This window comes from Vombatus ursinus, unplaced genomic scaffold, assembly GCF_900497805.2.
Source record: "Vombatus ursinus unplaced genomic scaffold, bare-nosed wombat genome assembly UNPS02014802.1, whole genome shotgun sequence".
Classification (NCBI taxonomy): domain Eukaryota; kingdom Metazoa; phylum Chordata; class Mammalia; order Diprotodontia; family Vombatidae; genus Vombatus; species Vombatus ursinus.
The window spans coordinates 21257263-21283160 of record NW_020954580.1 but is presented as its reverse complement, the minus strand read 5'-3'; the positions used below and the strand labels follow the sequence as shown (position 1 = coordinate 21283160).

General features: G+C 36.8%; 1 protein-coding gene and 1 long non-coding RNA gene across 2 annotated transcripts in view; one reads left to right on the top strand and one right to left on the bottom strand.

Moving 5' to 3' along the window:
• PARD3B (par-3 family cell polarity regulator beta) overlaps positions 1 to 25898 on the top strand; it is a 1282153-nt gene that overhangs the window by 92603 nt on the left and 1163652 nt on the right. The window lies entirely within an intron of this gene.
• Positions 1266 to 25570, bottom strand: LOC114051367. Its single transcript, XR_003570142.1, has 3 exons — positions 25440 to 25570; positions 2767 to 2886; positions 1266 to 1414 (listed from the first exon to the last, which is right to left on the bottom strand). It is a non-coding gene; the product is annotated as an uncharacterized LOC114051367 (long non-coding RNA).

Below are 25898 nucleotides of genomic sequence, written 5' to 3'. Positions count from 1 at the left end.
GATTTTTTTTTTCTGTTCAGTGTCAGGTCAGGAAGCCTTAAGCTGCAGTGACTTACTAGAATCAAAAAATGAACTGTGGCCATCCAGATTGTGATTCAAATAACCCCACTTTCCTGATATGAAGCAGATAATTCACCTCTTACCTTTAACCTCTCTGGTGGTAATAAGTCATTTTAAACTACCAATTCCTGGTTTGCATTGGATAGATATGCTTGCACCTTTCTTTTGTGTTATCTTTGAGAGGTGAGGGGTGCCTAGGCAGCTCCTGCTACTCATACTTGATGGCGCTGGACAATCTTATTAGCAGCTTATACTTATTTTATTTTTTTTTTAAAGGTAAGTGTGAATTGTGAAGAGGAAAGATAATGATGTGTGGAAATGGAGGGATAGAAAAAAGGTGGTAAGGTTGTAGTATAAGTTACATTCCAGATATGTTTATTTGTCTACATTTTTTATTTTGTAAGGTTAAGGACCTTGATCAAGGAAACCTTTTGAAAATCTCTAGCTACGTGTGGAGGAATATCTTCTATGAATATAGAGGAATTTCTTATTTGACTCTTTTGAACTGGATGGCCTTTGAGGTTACTTCTACTCTTGAGATTCTATGATCCTGTCAGTGTCTGTGGAGCTGAGCAAAATAGGACAGTAATAGTTGTGGGGATTGCTAACTTGTGGTTGACACATTCACTGTTTGAATGAAAGTATTCATCCCTCTCCCTCGTCCTTCCCACAGGCGCAATAACCTGGTTCTGGCCACAAAGCAGATATGGTTTAAAATTTGGTGTGCCTTGTTCTTGATAACATTGCTTATTATTTTCTGGATTTTGTCCATGCATTTTCATGTTTAAATAAGAGTGCCTGTGGTCTTTGATCTTGAGTGACCAAAAACCTTTCAGCATAAATTATGGATTTAGGGCTTTTGATTTTGGGCAATAGAAATAATAAAGTGCTGTGCTTTGAGGGATTCTATTTTGTCAGGTCTTTGCAACAAGCATCACCTTTAGGCAATGAAAGTAAATTTTGGTGGAAGTTTGGAAACTGCTAAGTAACTGAATCTAAGAGTAACTTGTCTTATTGTCAGAGACTCCTCAAGTGATTCCATTGAGAACCCCCAGACAATATCAAAACCACTACACAGGCCACTTTTTCTCAGGAAATGCAAAATGGAGACACAACCCTTGGTTGTCAATTTGAACCAAATGGATCCTTCAGAGAATTTATTTTCAAAGGAGATAAATCAGGTTCCCTTTGACCACACTGTAGGAACAATAACAATAATAGTGATGATAATAATAAAAGCTGGCAATTTTATAGTGTTAGGGAATTTCTCAGCCTGGGTTCCTGGAGAGCTGAGGGAAAATTTCACCAATCTGCTGCATCCACTGACCAGGGTCATATCTCTTCAACAGCTGAACTGAAAATAAAAAAAAAAAGATTTATTATCAGGCTAAAGAGTACTGCTCAAGACTGCTTGTTGATAGCAGCTTCACCTTCCTAAGGTACACATACACATATGGTTTTTATAACTTTTCAGGCCCACTTAGAGACCAATCACTGCATTCTGCAGCAACTTATGAAAGATGAGTAAAGCACTTCACAGGATGGGGAGCAGTAGAGGAAGGGGGAATTAGCCAAAAGAAAAGTAGCTCATATAATTTGTTGTTATTTATTTCTCCTTGTACAGTGTTATAATTTTGCAAAGCACTATAAATGTGTTAGGTCATTTGAGCCTGAACAACTCCACTTTGAGAAAGTAACTATAAGTATTGCCACTGAGGAGGAAATGGAGGCTCAGAGTTAAGTGATTTGCCCAAGGTCACGCAGCTAATAAGTGCCTGAGGCTGGAACTCTGGTCTTTCTGACTTCTGGGCTAGCCTTCTTAATTCCCACTCACACTTGAATTACTCCATTCTTCCCTCCGCCACTGGAGTATGGTGTAAGCAAGGCATTATCACTAAAGCCTGATTTAGTACTTAACTGTCTAGCAGTAGCATGTTTTTTTGGAGTCAGTGCCTGAGCAAGTTGTCTCCTTTGCTTTTCTCACTTGCATTCAAATTACATAAATTTAAGGTATTATAAGGACAGCTAGGTGGTCCACTGGATGGAGTGCTGGTCCTGAAGTCAGGAAGACTAATTTTCCTGAGTTTAAATATGACCTCAATCACTTAGTAGCTGTATGACCCTGGGCAAGTCACCTGTTTGTCTCAGTTTCTTCATTTGTAAAATGAGCTGAAGAAGGAAATGGAAAACCACTTCAGTATCTCTACCAAGAAAACTCCAAACAGTTAGAGATGGACATGACTGAGAAATGATTGAATGAACAAAAACTATTTCTAGATGGATCTTTTAGTAAGCTGTGTGGTATGGAAGTACTGTGTGATGTCCATGGAGTGGTACTGACCATAGGGTTGTGGGGTTCACTCCTCTTTTCTAGAACAGAATGAGAGTAACCCAGGAAGGAGCCTCTAGATTTTTCAGAGTCCTACAAGTTTAGTTTAATTCTTTCATTGTGTAGAAATCTTCATAAATGAGCAGACTTGTTTTTTCATACCTTTCTTTTTAAAATTGGAGAGGAAGAACTATAAATGTATTATTAAATTTACACGTTAACAAATTTCTCTTTGCCTCTGTGACCTTGGGCAAATCACTTAACCTTCCTAGGCTTCAGTATTGGCATCTCTAAAACAAACAGATTAAACAAGGTGATCTCTGGATGCCCTATCAGCTATAAATTAATAGTCTTATTTTCTTGCTAATAATCCCTACCTTTTTCCATTTCAAAATGTTTTATTCATGCATTTTTTTAATAAAGTTTTCCCCAGGATCTCTTCCCCTATTCTTCTTAGAGGGTCATTCCATATAACAAACAGTATTTTTTGAAGACCCCTTCAAAAAAAAAGAGAAGAAAAATCAGCATAATTCATCAATACATGGAAAAAGTCTGAAAATTATGTATATATATATATATGTATACACATACACACATATACAACACTTGTGGGTCTCCCACCTCTGTAAAAGGGTGGGGATAGAGGGGTATCTTCTCATATCTCCTTTTTCAAGATACTCTTGTTCCTTATATTTTTGCAACATTTGCTTCTAAAAAAAAGAATATTCTTTTCATTTCCATTGTTGCGACCATTGTGTATATTTTCTTGGCTTTGTTTACTTTACTCTGCATCAGTTTGGTAGATATTTCCTTGCTTCTTTGTATTTATTAAATTTTAATTATCTTACAACATAAAAGTATTCCATTGCATTATTTTTTTAGGCATTTTCCAATTGATAGCCATCTACTTCCCCCCCCACCTCTCCCACCCAACTCTTTTGCTATCATAAATAGTGCTGTGATAAAAAATTTTGGTGTATATGGGGGCTTTTGGTTTGTCAGTAGCTTCCTTGTGGCAATTCCAAATTGCTTTATGAAATGGTTGTACAGATTCATTGTTCCACCAGCAATATACCACTGTGCCTGTCTTCCCACAACCCCTCCAATATTGACTGTTCACTTCTTTTGCCCTTTTTGCCAACTTGGCTGGGGGTGAGGTAGAATCTCAGGTTTGTTTTGATTTGCATTTTTGTTATTAATGATTTTGGAACATTCTTTCATGTGGTTGTTAATACTTTGCAATTCTTTTGAAGATTGCTTATTTGCATTCTTTGACCCTTTATCTATTGGGGAATGGTTTTTGGTTTGAGATGTATACACACACATTTGTATTTGTTTATATATCTTAGATACCAAACCTTTATCAGAGAGATTTTATATGAAAAATCCATAATTTTAAATACTGGTTTGGAATAATTTAGGCCTGAGTAGGAGGGAGGTAAAGATGGAACATTGATTCTTTCCATAGCCTGCATTTTCTATGTGACTTTTAAGAAAGCCCTAGTTTTATATCTTTAATAGCTTAATGTAAGACTCGATCATATACTTAGGTACTTAGTATGAAAAGAGCTGAAAATGTAGTTCTCAGTTAATATGTTTAAACTTTACAGTTGCTGCATTTGCTGACTCCTAAATATTTACATACATTTGGGGGAGGCTATTGAGTGGCTATCTATTACTAATTCAGTTTGTGAATTAAGAGAGCCCTTGTGTGGTGTTCAGAAATTTAAATAAAGAGATTTTACATCAGGTAACTGACATAGTGCTTGAATACCGGACCTAATGAATATTCTAGTTCTCTCGGCTCTATTTTTCAGTAAATGTGTTCCTCATTATTTTATTTTCCATTCTGCCTGCTGTAATAAATCTGTTTCTCTGTTCGTTTACTGCTGCATTCTGAATTGTTGATTCTGTTGGGGTCCTCCCACCCACTTGAGACCAAATCAACCCATTCATTTTATAAAACTAATAATTTCCACAAAGTACTGAGGAAGACACTGTTCTACTTTGCTAAGGTATTAGTTAGGGACTTGGGTAGAAACTAAGTGATTTGTTCAGCCTAGTCTAGTTTATATAGTTGAGCTGCCATTTTTCTTTTAATCTGGACCTCTAAGCTATCATATTAAACATAAAAGTAAATTTAGTTATTGTTTTTGTGAATGTTATTTTCTTTATCAGAGATTGTAAATATTTTAGGTGATTTTATATGGTTTCTTAAGTATGATTTTATTACATTTTGAGTTAAAAATTTCTATAGAAATCTCAAATTTCAGAATATTATATAAAATGTTAGGTTTAGTGACTAGTTTTTAAGAAAATGTATTGTTATATGAGATACATTTGTATTTTAGATTTTTTAAACTGATTAAAATTTATTTGGCAACTCTCTGGGGATACAAAGATAAACATAATACAGTGTTATATTTAGTTCAGTATTTGTCAAACTCTAGCCTAGAGTTTCTTAGGATCCATGAACTTGGTTTCTTTTCAATGCAAATTTAATTTTAATTTTAATATTATTTATTGCATTCAAGTATTTGAAGGTACAAACATTTGCAGACATTTTCTATTTGGCCCCAGAAAGTAGGACTTGGGAGCTATGGAAGTTGCACAAGGGCAAATTTAAGGTTAATGTCAGTTGAAACTTCTTGATAATTAGGCCTATTCAAAAATAGGATGTACTGCCTTAGGGTGTGGTGGATTTCTCCTCACTGGAAATTTTTAAGCAAAGACTAGATGACCATTTGTGAGGTATGTTGTAGAGGACATCCCTTTTCAAGGCAGGGGTTTTGGGCAAATGACCTTTGAGGTATTTTTGAGCTCTCGTGTTTTGTGATTCAGCTTTTTCTAGAAGACTTTCCATAACATAGAACTTACTAACTCTCAAGATAATCCATCTAGGGAGCAGCTAGGTGGCACAGTGGATAGAGCACTGGCCCTGGAGTCAGGAGGACCTGAATTCAAATATGGCCTCAGACAAATAACACTCACTAGCCATGTGTGACTCTGGGCAAGTCACGTAACCCCAGTTGCCTCACTAAAAAAAAAAAAAAAAAGATGATAATCCCTCTAGGCCACTACTGTTACCCAGGGGCTGCTTAACCCTCAAATGTCCATTGCTGCCATTCATTCTGGGCACAGAATAGTTCTTCTTGCTGTTGTTCAGTCATTTCAGTCATAACTGACTCTTCGTGACCTCATTTTGGGTTTTCTTGGCAAAGATACTGGAAAGGTTCACCGTTTCCTTCTCCAGCTCATTTTACAGATGAGAAACTGAGTCAAACAGTGTTAAATGACTTGCCCAGAGTCATATGGCTATTAAGTGTCTGAGGCCTGACTTCAGGCCCGCCACTCTATCCACCATGCCATTTGGCTACCCTACAGAATACTTAGTCATGGATAAAAATGAACTGGTATAGAAGGTCAGATTTCTTTCAGAAGGCTGAGAGAGATGATGATATGGTAGCCTACAATCCATGAAGTAACTAGCTAGCAGATAAATTATCCAATGAATAGAGGGATCTTCACCTTGTTGCTTACAAAAATGTTGTAGGAGCCTAGACAATCATCTTGGAAGGTTGTAGAGGAAAAGATGGAAGGTGCTGGGGGAGGGGAAACAACAATAACAAAACATAGCAGATGGCCTGAGAATACAGAGGAAATTGAGACTGAACTAAGATGCATCTGTAATGATGTACTGTCTCCATAGGAAAAGTTTTTGATTCCTAATGCTTCACAAGCAGAAAGTAAAGTTTTCCACTGGAAAAAGAAAGGGGGCCACAGCCATTATTTGACTGAGATTGCTGCTGGTGATGATAAGAAAGGGAATAATGGATCAATCACAACCAGCATATCAACAAGCGAAAAGGAGATGCAACCTATGTATCCTATAAAATTGGGCCTGGCACAGAGTTTCTCTGTTCCGTTATGAGTTCCTGAACCACCCAGAGAAAGCTTTTCTTCTTTTGAATAGCCAGCCTTGATGAAGCCATTGTGGAATTTGATACATTAAGTGAAGAATCGTACAAACACAGTGCTCTAACAAAGCAATTACTGAGAGATAACAAGATTGTGGTCATTGGACACCCAAGGAGTTGAAGATGAAACAGAATGAGAAAATTAAGCAGCCTTCCAACATTTGTCTGCTTCATTCCAATATGTACACAGAAGACCATTTGTCATCTATGTCATCCCACAAACAGCCTTTGTATATGAATCATGACAGATTTATGTTATGTCTTTTTGGATTTCTTTATTTCTGATGTCGTTTTTATGTAAAATATTAAGGGATTAAATGCAACTTAACATTTGAAGAGTTATCAGTTTTCATCCAAGATGTCCCAATACAGGCATATGGATTTTTATACACATTTTACTTGTTAGTCAACAAGCATTTATTAAGTGCCAGACACTATGCTACGGTCTGAGGAGTCAAAGAAAGGCATTTCCCAGGCTCCCGCCCCAAAACAACAACAACAACAACAGTAACAACCAAAAAACAAGCAACAACAAAAACCAGTCCCTGCTCTCAAGGAGCTCACAATCTTACTGGGGAGACAACATGCAAATGGAGATTTCCACAGAAAAAAAGACGTTAAGGAGGACTGAGAATATCTTTGTGTAGAAGGTGAGATTTTTATTAGGACTTGAAGGAAGCAAGGGAAGTCAGCAGAGATGAAGAAGGAAATAATTCCAGGTATGAGGGGACAGCCATTGAAAATGCCTGCAGTTGAGAGCTGGAGTGTCTCTTTGGAGTGCGTCTTTGGCAAAGTACTTTTGCTCCATTGTGATCCCATGAGGCTAAAATAGTTTTTATGTCTAAGCAAAGAAAACTGCTAACATGTTGGTCTGTCGTGGTGGTGGGAAAAGGCATAATTGGTTCCAATCCCAGCTGTAGTTATTGTAGGTACATTAGGGTTGGTGGTAGAAATAGATGTCCTATAATTATTACGTGTCACACCGTGTATATCTGGAATATGCAATTTCCATGTGTACACCTTTATGAGTGCAGTTGCAAAAGTGTTGCTCAAGACAGTTTTAACCCATTTTATTCTGTACAAAAAATGAAACAGTTCGTAATCCATTACTTGTAGTTACCTGCTGTTTGCTTTCAGTATTTTTGCTACAGTCCTTTTATTTGCATTTCAATGGTTTAGACAACCCAAGAACATGTAAGTAAAGTTTCAGTAAAAATGAATTGCTTGATATTCATAGTCACTGCAGGATCATGCACAGCAATAAAACTTAAAAAACAAAAGAAACAAACCTGTATTTAACTTTTCTATTTTTGGTTTGTGATTTTTTTTTAATAACATGCATGTACCGTAGGAAGAATTAACGGTGAGATAATTTGACGTGATGGCTAATATGACACTTTCATGAACAATCCAAATGTAATTGTAGTTTATGTAAGAGGAACAAAAGTTTGGTCAATGGGGGAAAATATGTCATTCCATTTGGGAATAAAACCAGATTTTGTCATGCTGAATCTTGGCTTTTCCAGGCACAATATTTCAAGTTTCTTCATGTGATCTTCACAAGACCTGGTTTTGAGCTTCCTAACCTCTTGGTTGTACTTCTCTAATTGTATTCAAAACTGGCTTTTTAATTTCCTAGATCACGGCACCTATTAGACACCATACTTCAGATGTAGTCTCGTAAAGGCAGGTTGCAGTGGGATTATGTCACTTCCCTCAGTTTTGACACTTAAAAATTTATAAACTAGCCCACGTTTATATTTAATTTTTTGGTTTTCACATTTCACAATTTAAGACCTACACTTACATGTTAGCACAGAAATCTCAGCCTCTGTTTTGCATATGTACACCAGTTTACAATCACTTTTTGAGAGAAGTAGACCACTTCTCTACAGTGGCATACAGGCTAGCTAGCTAGCTATACCTGGAGGGAAAAGGAGCGATACCAGAAAGGGCACTGAAAGCTGCATGTAGAGTGTATGCTCACTTGCTGAAACCCACTTCCCATAGCATTTATAGGCTCAGCCACTTAGTATGCTGTTAGCAGATGATTTGTTGTTCATAGGAGAAGAGTGAAAGAGATCACAGCCAAAACATTACTCTTTGGAAACTGTCCACACCAATTATCTGCTTTGTCCAGTCCTCCCACTTGTTTCCCTCCAGAGATGTTCTGTGTAACTAAGTGTGTATACCTGAGGCTCATAAAGAAGGAATGGGAGTGGAGGGGCATTCACTATTCTCTCTCATAGTCATGGGTAAAGGAATACAAGGAAGTGGAAATCCATCCCTCTCCCTCTCCCCAAATGAAACAAAAACAAGCTTCTGGTCTCTGGTTCATTCAGAGTCCTCATAAGTCCACATATGGACAGCACTGGTCATGGTGTCTACTCTGCCCTATCTGTTCCTGGCTCTTGACTAGAAGACTGAATGGAAAGGTGAAGAAAGAGGAAACAAACTCAAACATTATCCTTGTGTCTTGTTGCCCTCACTTCTGGAACTGTTACAAAAAGGGAAGAATCATCAGGATCTCGAATGAAGAGAAGGAAGGAATGCAGAATAATGAAATGCCAAGACAAGATTCTCACAGGCTACCTTCTTTTTTAAAAAGTACATTTTATTAATACACTTTGTTTTCATATCATTTAGGTTTTCCAGTGTATCTCTCTCCCATAGGAAACAAAAGTTTAACAAAAATCTGGAGTACATCCAAAAGGCTCGATAATATTTTCATATTCCACATATGTAGTCATCATCACAAAGAAGAGGGGAGCGAGTGTTCTCAGGCTACTTTCATAAAAAAATAAAGGTAATACTATAACCATTTATCTGATGAGATTATTAGGAAAGAATTTGCAATGCTTAGAACAGTGCCTCACACATAGTAGGCACTTGATAAATGGTTATTGACTGACTGATAGACTGACTAGATATATGTGCATTGTGATTGATGATGATAATATTACAAGGTAGGATATAGGATCCAAATTAATGTTTGAGACAGGGCAATAAAAGTTAAGATGAGGGAAAAATAAGTCACCTGGAGATGCTTATGGGAAAAGTGGGGCTTCAGTGGTGTTTACAGGATGTGGAAAATTTAGTTAGGTAGAGAGAAAAATAGAGGGCATATTAAATAAAGGAAAACCACAGGAGCTACAGTATGAAAGCTGGAGTGTTGGGGATGAAGAAGAGACCAGTATGGTTGGGTGGAGGCTTCTTCTCTGGTGATAAGGAGTGTAGGAATCTATTAGGAGATCTTGTAGAAAAGTTCTTTAAATCTTTGTAGTAATGAATTGCCTTAGGATAAAATGTGTTTTTTTAAACTTTTTTGAACAATTCTGTAATGTAATTCTATAATGACCATGTAAATCTGTTTTGCATTTAATATTCTCTCTGTGTGTGTGCGCACATGTATGCATGCTTATTGTGACTAATAACTAAGTGTAGTGAAAAGGTGTAATACCTAGAATGTTCCATTTTGAAGAGAAGGAGTTGGTTTCCATGGGTGACTATTTACTTTGTATGTCAGGCTTGCAGTTGTGTTTGAACACACCATGGTTGTAATTCATGCTCTTAGTCTAACAACACTTCCACATAATTACCGTTGCTTTGTAATTATAGCAATAAACTCTATTCTTTGGGAAATATTCCAGTGTTTGGAATTCAGAAAAGGAGTGTATTCAGTACCAATTGTCACAGTGAATTTTTTTATGTCTGAATTTTAAAGAAATCAGCTTCTATTGTGTGTTAAAACAAAAATGTTGTCCAATAAAATTCTCTTTTTAGAGGTAGTAAATCCTTGAGTAATTCAAAGAAAACTTTCAAGACAAAAGAGAATATTACAGACATAAAGTTGGAGTTTTTTGAGTCAGAGAGATTGATAGAGAGGTTGGTAAAACTACATGAGGAAAGATCAGTCACAGAGACTGAAGGGTGCACCTGGAATCCTAATATTTTAAAATGTAGGGCCTTCAGAGATCATCTCACCCAAACCGATTATTTTTGAGATGAAAAAAATTAAGACTCAGACAGGCCCTGTGCCTTTTTTTTTAGCATAGTTGGGACAGTAACTCAGTCCTTAATTTTCAACATATTTACTCTTTCCCCTATAACATGGTCAATAACTCAATCAGCAACCATTTAGTAAACACTTCATATGTAATAGGCACTATGCTAGTCACTGAGGATGCAAATGCAAAAGTTAAGAGTCCCTCTCCTCAAGAAGTTTACATTCTACTGGGAGAACACAACATAATTAAATAAGTAAATACAGACTATGATAGCCTGCTAATAAGCATTTATTAAGCATTAAGTGTGCCAGGCACTGAGTTAAAGCAGCTAGGTGGCTCAGTGAATTAAAGTACTGGGCCTGGAGTCTGGAAGCCCCTAGTTCAAATTTAGCTTTAGATACTTATTAACTATGTGACCTTGGGCAAGTCACTTACCCTCCACTTGCCTCAGTTTTCTCCTCTAAAATGGGGACAATGATAGCACCTACTTCCCAGGGTTGTTGTGAGGATCAAATGAGATAATATTTGCAAAGTATAATTCCTGGTACATAATAAAGTGCTCCCTCCTTCCTTACTTCTTTTCTTCTTCTCTCCCTCTGTTCCCCCCCCTTTCTTCCCCTCTGTCCTCCCTCCTCATCTTTTCCTTTCCTCCACCCTCTCCATGTCCCATCTCCCCCTTCCTTCCCCTCACTCCTTCCCTCCTTCTGGGGATACTGAGAGAGCTAAAGATAGATCCTACTTTCAGTGAGCTCTTAGTCTAATGGAGAAGACAACATGAAAACAATGCACAGACAAACTATACTACAGGATAAATTGAAGAGGCAAGGAGGATTAGGAAAGGCTTCTAGCTGATCCTTGCAGGAGGCCAGGGAAGCCAGATAAAAAATTCCAGGTAGGGGGAACAGCCAGTGATAAATACCCGGAGTCTGGAGATGGAGTGATTTGTTATTTGCTATACATTTGTTTCAAGAGTGGGGAGTGCTATCAGTTTGGGGAATCATGAAAGATTTGTTCTAGCTTTTGTAAGTTAGGGTCCTTTGGAGATGGCTCCAAAGTATATAGATTCATTATCATTTGGACTGCCAGGAGTTAGGTCTATTTCAGTCTCAGCTTGCTCTGTTTTGGAATACAATGAGAGACTTGTGTATTCTGTGGTTGCCAATTAGGTTTCAATTTTTTTTTTTAATTAAGCATTTACTATATGAAAGGCACTCTGGTAAATGCTTAGGAGATAAAAATAGTTATGAAAAAGACACTGTCATTGAAGAGCTTACATCCTAAAGGGAGAAGAAAAAACCATACACAGAGAACTGAGTCTATTAGGATCAGACAGTCTGTAAGTATTGATTACAAATTATATTCCAATTTATGAGTTACCAGTCTGCTGCAGTTAGATCTGGAACCTTCTAGATCAGCACTTCTTAACTCAGGAATCCGTAGAACCCAAAGGGATCCATAGATGGATTTCAGGAGTTCTTTGAACTTGGATAAAGAAAATATATTACAACTCTATTTTCCTTAGTCTTTAACTGAAATTTAGCATTTTCTTCAAGTATGGAAATGTTTTCTGAGGACTCCATAGGCTTCACCAGACTGCCAAAGGGTTCCACAACACAAGATAGGTTCAGAACCTGTGTTCTAGATTGGCCTTAGTACATGGCAATTAGATTCCTCTACCTTTTCTCCCCCCCACCCTCACCATGAAACCAGAGATACATGATATAAACCATGTGACAGGGCACCTTCTGATGAGGCTTTTTACCAGGTGCTTGCATGCATTATCTAAGAAAGGTGATTATAAGGATTTTTATTAGGAACATAACATGAAAAACAGTCCAGATGTACAGTGTTTTGTTCAATGATTGGAATAGAATCTCCTTTGGACATCATAGGGATTCTTTTTTTTTTTTAAAGGCAATTGCCTAGGGTCACACAGCTAGTAAGTCTCAAGTGCTTGGTCTGAGGTCAGATTTGAACTCAGGTCCTTCTGACTTCAGGGTTGGTGCTCTATCCACTTCGCCACCTAGCTGCCCCTAATAGAGATTATTCTTAAATGCTAAGTTTTTAATTGAAGAATATCTTGACGAATAAGATGCATAATGATGACTAATCCATGGTAAAGAGAGCTATTAAACTCTCAGCAGAAGTTGGGGATTCACAATGGTAGCAATTGAATAAATCCATGTATAGTTAATGGAACATGCTCTTCCCATTGGCCATTGCTGCTGGGCCTGTGATGTTTTTCACCTGCTTCCTCAGTATTCCCTAGGGAGAGAGTCAGATCCAAGGCGAGGGTTATGAAGATGTTCCCTTAGATGGGAAGAGTGCCTTAGATGGGTAGAGGGACTTCTGAAGTGTAGACAAGTTAACCAGCATTTATTAAGTGTTTACTATGTACCAGGCACTGTGCTAAGTACTGAGAATATAAAGTCATCTCCCAGTGCTGTGGGCTAAACTTATTTTTCCTGATAGCCTAACACTCTATAGTGTTGAATATTTGAATACCAACAAGGCACTAGGGGCTATTGCACCCTGAGGGGATGCATCTGACTAAGTCTTCTTGTTGATTGCCTTCTAATATGTATCAATGGGCTGGTTTGGATATCATGTAAGGATTTTAAACCACTCCAGAAGAAAATGAACAGAGATAGTGGCTCTGGTTACTCCTCAGTAGCTCTTCTAATCAACATAACCTGCCTTTTTAATTAGCAAGCCCCTAGTTTTCCCAGGCTGGACCCTAAACAACCCTGTTCTCCTTTGATAGAAGATGGCAGGTAAGAGGGATGGTACAACATTTCATCTAGATGCGATTCTGGGTCTGCTGCTTTTAGTCCAAAATTAGTCTCCTTTTTCTTAGGGTGGGGGGGAGAGGAATGTTCAGAGTCTCTGAGGACCTTGAGTATTTTCCAACTTAGGAGCATTATTTCATTCTTTCAACCTTTAGTTTACTAGACATAGAACCCTTCAGCCACCTTTTTAACTTGTGGGTGTTACGTCTACTGATGAAGCTCTAAAAACAGGCAGATGCCTGCCTGAGACTACTCTAGTTGTGGAAGTCATCTCCCAGTGGTAACTGGAGTAGCACCTCATGCTCATAAATACATCCATTCATCTAAATCTTCCCTTGCTTCTCTAAGTTCTGTACTCTGCATCAATTCATATAATGCTTCCCATGATTCTCTGAATTCTTCTTAGTCATTGTTATAATTTATTATATTCTCGCACTGCCATTTGTTTAGCCACTTTCTCATTGATGGGTGTTTGACTTCTTTCAAGTTCTTTTCTAGCGCAAAAAATGTTGCTATTAATATTTTTGTGTATATAAATATTTCTTTCTCCTCTTGCTGGCACATAGTAGGTGCTTAATAAATGTTTATTGACTTGTTGGGGGATCTAAAATATGGTTTTGATTTGATGATCATATTCTTATTCTGCTAACCTTGCTTTGCAGCCTATTTATTTCTATGCATGTTGGATCATCATATAATTGAAACCTTTCATTGAGAAGTAGGTTATTGTTCAGGGTACTCTAGAACCATAGAATTTTAGATTTGTAACTTTTGTTTGCTGCCCAGCTTGTATTACATGAAGAAAGCTTATTCATTTATAGGTATTAAGATTCAGTTACAATTAGTGTTCAAAAACATATGATCCATGAGCATGGCATAGTTCCATAATTTTTGGCTTATATAACTGATATTTAATTTTGTATGGTCTCTGCATACTGATGAGCAGATAATATTACCTAAGGATGTTAATAAAACTACATTAGCTACATATTGTGTGTCAGAAGATAATATGATTTTTTTAATGAAATGCTATCATCAAGACATTATAACAGAGACAGAGGAAAATATGGTATTGGTGTATTTTACGACTTACAGAAATCATCAAACATCATTGTCATATTTCCTTATGACGTTTTAAGTTCTTAGTAATGTCTATTGTGCTAATAAAAGCAATACAGTAGTTTGTAACAAAGTACTAGTTTACTAGATTCTAAGCTCTTATAGTAACTTTGTTGATGACTTATTTTTATATCCCCCTCTTGGCCTAGTATAATTCTTTACAATCAGTCATGTAAAGTTCATTCAATTAGCTGATAAAATAAGTAGCAAAACCATAGAAATACAGACAGCATTGCTAAATTTATGAAATTAGGTATTCTGCATAGTACCAAAACTTTTTATCTTAATTATTTGGAATGGAAGTCTTCTTATACATTTTGCTGCCATTTTTTTTTAAAATTAGGAATTTGAACAGCCTTATAAAAAAACTTAATGAATAAATAAATTCAAAACTCTCAGCATTTCTTAATTTTTCTAATCTTGTCTAGTGTACATATGTGCATATATATTTTAAATATATTTTAAGAAGAGGTGTGACCTGTGTAGATGCTGTTCTTTGGTTATTGTCAATGAACATTTCAAATGAATACTTACATGTTTTGACAAACTGAATAAGCCATCATTTTAAATATTAGTATATGATAAGTAAATATGTTCAGTAGTGTGTCATAATATATTTTGGTTAGATGTATCTCTCTTGGGCATTTGGGCTATTTCCAAATAAGCATTGCTTTTCTGTATGTATATACACACATACATATACATACACACATATATTTACAGATGATTATTTATATTATTTATATGAAGTTATTTTCTTGGTATATTTTCATAAATGGAATTATTAGGTTAGTATAAATGGGTTTATTTCTTTTAGCTCTCATTAAATATTACTAGATTAATCATCATAAAATTTCAACCAGTTTACAATACTGTGAAGTATGCAAGTGTTTCTGCCCTTAGCTTCCCTTGTCAAACTCAACTCATTCTCAGTTCTAGGGTGTGCTGGTAAATAGTTAACAACTGTCTCTAGGAACAAAAATGTATGCAAGACTCACTTTTAAGTTTAATCTGTATTATTTACATTTTCTTCATGCTCTAAGTCTAGATAGTAAACAATACAATAAATCAAGCCTTGATTTGTAGTGTTTGCTGATTTCTGAGGAGTGAATGCTTGCACTGAAAGTTTCACAGTCAGGGAACCTGGAGGAGACATCTCCAGTGCACTGTTTCCCCCTTGATACTATCCTCAGGATAACTGTCCTGTTGTTGTTGCTGTTCAGTCGTTCAGTCGTGTATGACTCTTCATGACCCCATGGATCACAGTATGCCAGGCCCTTCTATCCTCCACTATCTATCAAAGTCTGCCCAAGTTCATGTTTGTTTTTTCCATGACCCTGTCTATCCATCTCACCCTCTGCTGTCCCCTTTTTCTTTTGCCTTCAATCTTTCCCTGTATCAGAATCTTTTCCATTAAGTCCCATCTTCTCATTATGCGGCCAAAGTATTTAAGTTTCAGCTTTGGTATTTGACCTTCCAGTGAATAGCCTGAATTAATTTCTTTCAGTATTGAGTGATTCAATATCCTTGCTGTCCAAGGAACTCGCAAAAGTCTTCTACATCTGTTACTATCCTTACTTTTATCTTCTGTGGATGTACAAAATAATGTATAGAATTTTAATATTTTTTAATAAAAAAAACTCAGGTTGTGGAGTTCTTCAACTTTGTGTCCCTTTCAGACAGATCCTGTATTTTTTTCAATCTTATCAGAATTGTTTTCTTTGTGTATTTAGAATTTGTTTTGAGAGTTTCCTACACACCTTTTGCTGACTTCCCCTATAGAACATCAGTGAGATTCTTTTCTATCCTTCCTCTAATCCCTTTTAAAAAGTTTTTCTCCCAAATCTAGGGTGCATGCCAGACTATTCCCAGCTTTCCCCTACTCTGTCATCAACTTTAGGTCTTTTTCCCTTAGGATTCCCATCATTTCTATCTTAGCAACCAGTGTCTCCCCATTGGTGAGTGTCAGATTGAATATAGAATTTCCCCTTATTGTTTTCTCCACCTTTCAAAGTATGAAATTAATGTTAAAGCATGTCAGAAAGTTATTAACTGCTCTGGTTTTGGTAGAGAGAGAACTCTAGCAGATGTCTAGATAGCTGGCATCCTCAACCCCTGCCATTATGTCCTATGCCAGTTTTTGATGTGTTTTACATATACCTCATCTGTTTTCTTTTTCTGAGCAGGTTGTAATATATGATAACAATATCTTCTTTTCCTCTTTCCTGTGATTTTTTTCACCCTAATACTCCCATGGGTATTTCCTTCTTCTGTTTCTATAATTTCCTCAAATGAATATATTTCTTTACCATAAATTCTACTCCCCCATCAATCTTTGTTTATCCCCATTTATTTGAGGAAGATATACTTACCTATAGCCATCATTTGTCCATGGGTTTCCTCCCTACAAGTCTGTGATACCTGGAAGTCTATTTTTGCATCTGGGTCCTCTATTCATCTTGCTTGTTGCCTAAACTTTGTATGTTTGTGTATAGACATGAAGATATGAGGTTTTATTACTTGTGGCTCTTTTCTTGAATTTTGACTCTTGTGAACTTGAGCCTCAACTGCTTTTCTTTCTTCTTGTTGTAGCTAGTCTGTATGATATCTGGCTTGGTGGATATATGTAGCTAGTTTTCATCCTTCCTTCACCACTACCTCCTCCACTTTAGTATAAAGTTCTTTGATCCAATTTGCTAGATACCAAGCAGATTCATTCTTACTGCCTTTTTTTAGGGGTGTACTCTGTGTCTGGCCAGGAATCTGTCATACTTACGTTTTTAAGCTGTGGTTCAGAAATCCAGGTTTCATTTTTAGTCACCTAATTAAACTATTTTAATTATTTCTTATTGTTTATTTTCATAATTTACTAAATTAAATGGAGTTTTTTTTCTAGAATTGACAAATCTAGCTTTCTGGATGTCTTCCTTATCTCTTCTTCTTCTTTGTTAGATCTTAGAATTCGGAACTCTTGATGCAATTCTATGTTTATATCTTGCTGTTTTAACTTTAGTGCTAATTTTCTGTTTGATTATCCTTTGGGTCATTAACCTGCCCTGTTATTAATGTTTGAATCTACTTATTTCTCAAGTCTTAGCCCTTCTTTCCTCCAACATCCATTGATTCTTTCAGTGGTCTTTGCAGCTGTAGGACTTTGTAGTCAAATTGTTTCAGATCTTTTAGTTCTTTGAAATATTCTCCATCCTTCAAAGAGAACAGTCAGCTTGGCTGGATCTTATACTTATGGTGATACCTCCATTTTTTCTTAACTTCATATATATTTTCCCTCTAGGTCCCATCTCTTCTCCAGAGTCTGAGGGTAGAGGTCCTAATTCAGTCTTGTTCTGCATCTTTAAATGTTCTCTCTCTTTTCTTCTTCAAGGCTTAAAAAAATCCTGTCTATCTTTCAAGTGTAAAAACTTGACTAGTAGGTGTCCAGGGGTCTTTCTTTGAGGATTGCTCTTGAATGGAACTCCATGCCCTCTTTCAATAGACATGCTGAGATTATCTTTCAGTGCCAGAAATTTTCTTATAATTATTTCCCTGACTTTGTTTTTCACATTTCTGCCTTTTCTACTTTCTCAGGTAGCACTGTTATTTGCAGATTGTATCACTTTCATCTCTTTTTCAGTCTTTCTGCTCTACTTATGGCATCGCTGTCACCTGTTGTAGTTGGGAATTGGGTTTCCTGTGCTAGTGGACTATTATTTTAGATCAGTTTTTTTCGTTTTCCTCCTGCGTTGGTTCTGGGATGGTTTTATATCTCTAGTGAACAGGCAAGTTTAGCTGCGTCTTTCAGTATCCTAACCTGTCATTTTCTTGCAGTCATTATTTATTCTTATTTAAAGTATTCTTATTTTCTCTTGTTGAGAAGAGTTTTAGAAGTTTGAACTCTTAGGGATTTCTGTCATTCTGGGTGGTGATTTGCTTTTTCCTCCTTTTTTTCTTATTTTTGATGTGGTTGTTTTTAAATTAAGGATTTGCTCCTTGATTTGAAGCTTACTCTTCTGCCTTTTCCTTTCCTTTTCTTTCTGATATTACTGTTTTTATTAGTGGGGTTAGCTATTATAAAACACGTTTATGAATCTGCCATCTTTCTGAGAGTTATCTCAACATTTTAAAGTCACATGTACCAAATGCATATTAAATATTGGTCTTATCCCAGACCTGGGAATGAGCTCAAACATAATAGTTGTATTACCTTGAACTTAATTTGACTTAATTTCTCTGAATTCATTTCCTCAGTGTAAAATGAGGTTAATTATATTTGTAACAACCTACCTAACAGAGACATTGTGAGGAAAATGCTTTGCAAAATTTGAAGCACTATATAAATATGAATAACAAATATTGTTGTGTCTGAATGATTTTTCTCATGATATCCCAAACTCCTTGAGGGTAAGGAAGGTGTTACACTTCTTTGCAACAACCACAGACTTAGCACAGCACCTAGGTACAGTAGGTATTGAATATATGGTTATTGAATGAATAAATGAATTAGCTTTCCTTAGTTACTCAGGGTCATTACTAAAATTTTCAGTGATTGAGGTATGTAGGGCTACTTGACTCAACACTAAAAAGACTGCCTTGTATTTGGTGATTCTGCTGCCTCCCTCATGTTAATTGGCATTTCATGGTGTTTCAGCTTTTAAAAGACCTACCCATATCCCTATTTCTAATACGCCATAACCTTAGGGAAAACCAGAAAACAAGCTTGTTAAATCAGTAAACTTAGTATTATACAAAATCCTGAGCTCCCTTCTTGCCTGAGGGTGGCTCCAGTCTCTCCTTTAGAGAAAATTGTAGGGGCTTTTATAAGTGAAAACCGAGTGTAAGAAAAGATTAGCAATAATGACCGTCTTCCAGCTCTCTCTTGACCTGAGTTTTCACCTCTATGCCAGTTTCATTTTTGCCCAGGGAACCAGTATAGCCTTTACCATCATTATGCCTGGCCTGTATAGGGTACTTTTGTCTTCCTACCTATTAGGATGACCTTAGCAGTAGACAAATAATTCCCCCTTTCCATTATTTCACCAGAGACAATGCTGAAGTTTTTTGAGTAGAACTTTAGTGGGAAACTAAAGCAAAAGAAATAAAAATGTACAGACACCCATTTAATGAGTTTATGTAATCATTTCAATTCAGCAAGTACTTATGAAGTGTCTGCTACATGCGAGACACTGTGCTAGGCACTAGAAATACTCACACAAGAATGAAAATAGTTCCTGACCTTAATGAGGTAATAGTCTACAGATAATGGATTTATTATTCTAAGGTCAAAGCATAGACTAACTTGGCTGGCACAGTTTAACACAGAGTTCCTATTGCTTCATTCAGTTATTTTTGAATTAGATGCAGGTTAAGTATCTCCTGGCTAGAAAGTTGGATTTGAGCACTACTGCTATATTTGGTGTGTTTCCAAATGCCCTTGAGAACCTTCTTCCAAGACTTATCTGTGGAGGCCAATTCCAGATGGAGGAAAAGCCCTTTCCTCTCTGGGCATATGGAATTCAGGCCTTCTTTGTAGATGTTATAGTCATCTTGTGTTCCCTTGGAGGTCCCTATGGCTCCTGCTCCTGGAAATTCTAGCCTCTAATGGATTGCTCAAGCTTTTCTTTCCTTCTTTTTTCCCCTTCTGGTTGGTTTGCCAGGGCTAGCTTATCATTAAAACTGGTCTATCCTTTGATGAAGTGCTTAGCTTGTTCACTGATGGCGCTGAGGGAGGATCTGAACTTCGTAGCAGATGCTCTGATCCTTGGATTTTGTTTACACTTCACTGGTTTTTCTCAAGCACCTAGTACCTTTGTCAGAACAACTAGCTACCTTGATGGATGCCTGACTGATCTCCTGTACCTTCAATCTAAACATTCCACTTCGTTACATCCTACATCATGTTACTTCTTATATATAAAAAACCCCTTTCAATAATACCTCATTATCTATAAGATATCTAAACTCCCTAGTCCAGGAATTAAAACTTCCAGTCTCTCTCTAGTCATCCCACTTCTGTTGAGCACTGTGTCCTCCAGTCAAATTGTTGTCATCCTGGAGTCAAGAAGACTTGGGTTCTAATCCAGCCTCAGACACTGATTAGATGTATGACCTTGGGCAAGTCGCTTAACTTCTGTTTGCTTCAGTTTCTACAACTGTAAAACTGGGATAATAAGAGCACCTATCTCCCAGGGTTGTTGTGAAGATCAATGAGATAATAATTTTAAAGCACTTAGCACACAGTGCTAGGCTTATATAAATTTTATCTATTAATTATTAGTAGAAGATATAGCAGGGGATGGAACCAGCCTTCTGGTAGGCCACTACTTGGGGAGACAAGGCTGAGTAATGAGTGCACATCTTGGTGACCTACAAAGCACTATTTACAATGATAAAGGCCTAAATACTTGGAGTAATACTAATTTCTAATAGATAGACTGAGCCAATATAATAAAAATGGAATACTGTCCAAATTAATTTAATGATTCAGTGCTCTATCAAACTATCAAAGATTACTTTATAGAGCTGGAAAGAAATTTTGGAATTCAACTAAGGAAACAAAAATTTAAAATCAGGGGAAGTAATGAAAACGTGAGAAGGAAAGGGCCTAATGGTATCTTAAGCTATACAACAAAGCAGCAATCATCAAAACTATTTGGTACTGGTTAAAAAATAGAGAGGTTGATCAGTTGAACAGTTTAGGTGTACAACACACACAAGAAAATTAATTTAGTAGCTCAGTACCACAGCTTATGTGATAAAGGCTGACTATTCAACAAAAACTGCTAGGAAAATTGCAAGGAGACTGGCAGAAATTAGGTATAGGCTAGCATCTCATACCATATAATAGGATTAGCTGCAAATGAATATATGACTTAGATATTAAATATCACATCATAGACAAGTTAGAGGAACAAGGAAGAAGATTCCTTTAGGGTCTATGGAAAGAGTATGAGTTTATTAGCAAACAGGAAATATAGAGGATCAGAGAAGATGAAATAGACAATTATGATTGCATAAAATTTAAAAGTATACAGCCAATGACACTAAAATTAGAAGGGAAACAGTTAAGTGGGAAAAAAAAATCTTGGCAACAAGTTTCTTAAAAAAGACCACATTTCCAAGATGTAAGGAATTGAATCCAATTGATAAAAATAAGAACCATTCCACAATGTATAAATTGCCAAAGGTTCAAAGGAAGAAATATAGGCTACCAATAGTTATATGAGAAATGTTCCAAATTACTAATAACTAGAGAAATTCAAAAGCAATTGAATTTCAGTCTCACACCCATCATATTGACAAAGTTGTCAGAAAAGGAAAATGAAAAATATTGTTAGGAGTGTGACAAAAGAGGGCAAGTAGGTGGTGAAGTGGATAAGGAACTCAACTTGGAGTCAGGAAGACCTGAGTTGAAATCTGGGCTCAGCAGTTAACTTAGCTGTGTGACCCTGGGCAAGTCACTTAACTTAATCAGTTTCCTCATCTGTAAAATGAGCTGGAGAAAGAAATGGCAAACCACTCCAGTATCTTTACCAGGAAAACCCCAAATGGGGTTACAAAGAGTCGGGTATGACTGAAAAATGACTGAGCAACAACATGAAAAAAAGAGGCACATTAATGCCCTATTTGTAGTACTGTAAGTACATCCAGCCATTTTTTGAAAAGCAATTTGGATCTAGCCCTGCCCCCCAATAATTAAACTGGACATGTTCTTTGATTTACTTTGTTACTAGGCCTCTGCCTCAAAGGCATGGAAGAAAGAGGAATAGGACCCATATATACAAAGATATTTGTAAACATCTCTTTTTTTGCAGTGACAAAACAAAACAAACAAAAAAACCCCAAACCTGAAAAAGACACAAGCAGAATTTTTATTAATATAACTATAAAACACCCTTTATAGAAATCAGAGAACACAAAGAATTGGAGAAATAGTAATTACTCATGTTTGGGCCACATGAATATAATGAAAATGACAATACTTTCTACATTAAATTATAGATTCAGAGCCATACCAATAAAACTAGCAAAAATTATTCTATAAAAATAGACACAATGATAGAGAAATTCATCTGGGGGAACAAAAGGTCAAGAATCTCAAGTAAAGTGCTGAAAAAAAATTAACTATATTACAAAGCAGTAATCAGTAACACTTTTTTATTCCAATTAAAAAGAAAAACAAACCAATAAAGTTGATCATTGGATAAGATTAGGTACACAGAATCAATCAAGCGTGCATAGCATATAGGGCAACTAGGTGGCGTGGTGGATGAAGTGCCAGGACTGGAGTCAGCTTCCAGAGTTCAGAGCTAGCCTCACACACTAACTAGCTCTGTGACCCTGGGCAAATCTCTTAACCGTCTTTGTCTCAGTTTCCTCATCTGTAAAATGAGCTGGAGAAGGAAATGGCAAACCACTCCAGGATCTTTGCCAAGAAAACCCCAAATGGGGTCACAGAGAGCCAGATAATGATTAAAACAACTGGACAGCAAGCATAATGTATAGGCGCGAAGACAGCAACAACTGTGCTTAAAAACTGTTTATTCAACATAAACTGCTTGGAAAACTAGAAAGGAGTCTGGAGAATCATCTCATCATATCAAGAATAAGCTCTAAATTGACACATAACCTAACGATAAAAGCTCAAATATATCATCATAGGAGTGGAGAAGAAGGTTACATTTCAGAGCTCTGGATAGGTGGAAGAGTCCTTGACCAAATAAGGGGAGAGAGAACTAGGAAAAAAAGATAGGATAATTTTGATCATTTGGCCCAAAAAGGATCAATAGATTAGAATTTATAACAAATTTCCCTGATAAAAGTTTGATGTCCAGGGCAAATAAGAACATGAGCTACTTCCCAACAGATGAATGGTTGAAATATATGAACAGGCAGTTTTCAAAAGAAGAAACATAAGTTGTCAATGATCTTGTTAAAAAAATTTCTGGATCAAAAATAATAAGAGAAATGGCAATTAAAGAATCCTGAGGTTCTACTTCACACTTGTCAAAAATGCCAAAAAGAGAAAGTGACAGTTGTCAGAAGGACTGTGGGAAGACAAGCAGCCTAGTTTAATGTTGGTGGATCTGGGAAGTGGTTTAACTTTTCTAGGAAGCAGTTTGGGGCTATACACAGGAAATCACTAACCTGAATATACCCTTTGGCCCAGTGATGCTGTTATTTGGCCTGTACCCCAGAGAGGTCAGAAACATAGGGAAAGGACACATAGAATCAAAAACAAAGTGGGTGCCCAATGTAGGTGAGTGACCCAACTATGACCTGTGAATGTAATGGAAATTATTGTGCTGTAAGAAATTGTGACCAGAGAACTCTGGGAAGACTTGTATGAACTAATGCAGAGCCAAGTGAGTGGAAAAAGGAGAAAAATAAATTCATACAATGACTACAATCATGTAGAAGAAAAAACTTTGCAACACTCAAGAGCTCTGATTAGTGCAGTGATTCCGAGAAGCTGATGATAAGGCATACCTCTCACTTTGTGTGTGTGTGTGTGTGTGTGTGTGTGTGTGAGAATTAGGGTTAAGTGACTGCCCGTGGTCACACAGATAGTAGGTGTCACGTGTCTGAGATCACATTTGAACTCGAGTCCTCCTGACTCCCAGGCCAGAGCTCAATCCACTGCACCACTTAGCTGCCCCATGCCTCTCACTTTTTTAACAGTCTTAGTGGACTAAAAATGCAGAATGAGATAGATAATTTCAGGTGGGGCCCACAAATCCTGAAGATTTCTGGAGTGAGGAACCTGCAGCCTCAAGGGCACATGGGGCCCTCCAGGTTTTCAAGTGTGGCCCTTTGACTGAATCCAAACTTCACAGATTCAGTCAAAGGGCTGCACTTGAGGACCTAGAGGGCCCCATGTGGCCTCAAGGCCACAGGTTCCTCACCCCTGCTTTAGATTGTTGCCTCTCTAGTAAATAATATTGGCTGATATTTGTGTATAATTTTATATCTTTCAAATTGATATAAATTCATTATCAATAGATTTTCACAGCAGTCCTGTGAGGAACATTCTACAGATATTTTTAAATTCCTATTATACAGCTGAGGAGACTGAGGTGCAAGAAGATTAAGACAATTAATCGAGCTACTCGGCTAATTAGTGGCAGAGCCAGGATTCCAGCCTTGTTTTACAATTCCAAATCCACTGTCCTTTCTTCTGTGCTTTCTACTTGTTATTTCACATTACCAGTGTAAAAGATATTCACCAAGTACTCTGTAAAAACATAATGATTTAATTTTTTTAATGAACTCTTTATTTGGAACAATGGGGAAATTGAGTCAATTTCTCCTTCCAACATTTTTGCCACTTCCCTAGGATGTAGGCATGCAGTTAATGTTGTTTATTGACCCCTTCAGGAACCTGACTTAATTTGCACCTGTTTTCTTTAGAATCTCTGTCTGTCTGTCTGTCTCTCTCTCTGTCTCTCTGTCTCTCTCTCTCTCTGTACTCTCTGATGACTGATTGTTTAAGTTGGTTTAAGAAAGGATAGAAAAACTACCTCTTGCCTTATGTCTTTTGTCATATTATAAAATGTCTATTTGCTACCTTAAAAAAAGCCCCAACAACTCCTCACATACTGTGGCACCTAAGTTCAGCTCAAATTGAACCAAGTTTAGCTGATGCCTCACCTAGGCATTTTGGTGTTGTGGACACCATGCCAGACCTCACAAGCTTTTAGCTGTGTGAACACAGGCAAGTTATTTATCATCTCTGAGCCTCATTTTCTTTCCCACAAGATGGAAATAGTAAAACTTGTGGTATATACTTCCCCATAAAGAGCTTTACATCTAAAAGGTGCCCCCAAGTCTTAGTGGAGAATTAAGCTTTAATAGTTAGCAACAGCAGTAAGACTTGGGGGACACTATAATTAAAAGGTTGTATAATTGGAAATAGAACAACTCTGTAGTGGGATTTCATCAGCACCACATCAGGATTTTCACAATCTTCAACATCAGAAGGACGATTGACAATTTAAGGTGTGCCATACCAGATTTTCAATATGTAGCTCATTTTTTTCTTTTTTTTTTTAACAGACCATCCCTAGTCTGTTTTTAAAGTTTTTTTTCCATCAAAAAGTATAACCTTACTAAATTTTATTTCTCTGATTGCAAAGAAAATTTATTAATACAAAATGATACTTACCTGTGCCCAAGAGGTGACCAGATCATCTTGGTGTAGATTCTTCTTAGTGTAGAAACTCTTTGTTTTAATTCTTGCTTTACTCAGCATTTTAAAAGTATTACTGCTTAAAAGTTCTTTTGAGTCCTTGTAGCTATTACGTCTTTTTTGATGGAACTTTATGTTACCATCCTGTTAAAAGCTCCATAATTTCTAAAAGGAAATTATATCGGAGAATTCTGCAGTCTGATGATAGGCTAGATACACTTTTGTTGCTGTTATTTGCTGGATTTTCACATACTTGGATACTTGAAAGTATTATGTAACCTTATTGGTATGATTCTCCACTGCATAAATATTGTTAAGTTATACTTTGCCATGGCTTTCTTACTAGAAGCTTTTCAGTTTTAAAGAAGACATCTCCATTTCTTGGAAACAGAAAGATATGCATGCTGCACAAACACATGGAGAATTGATCACAAT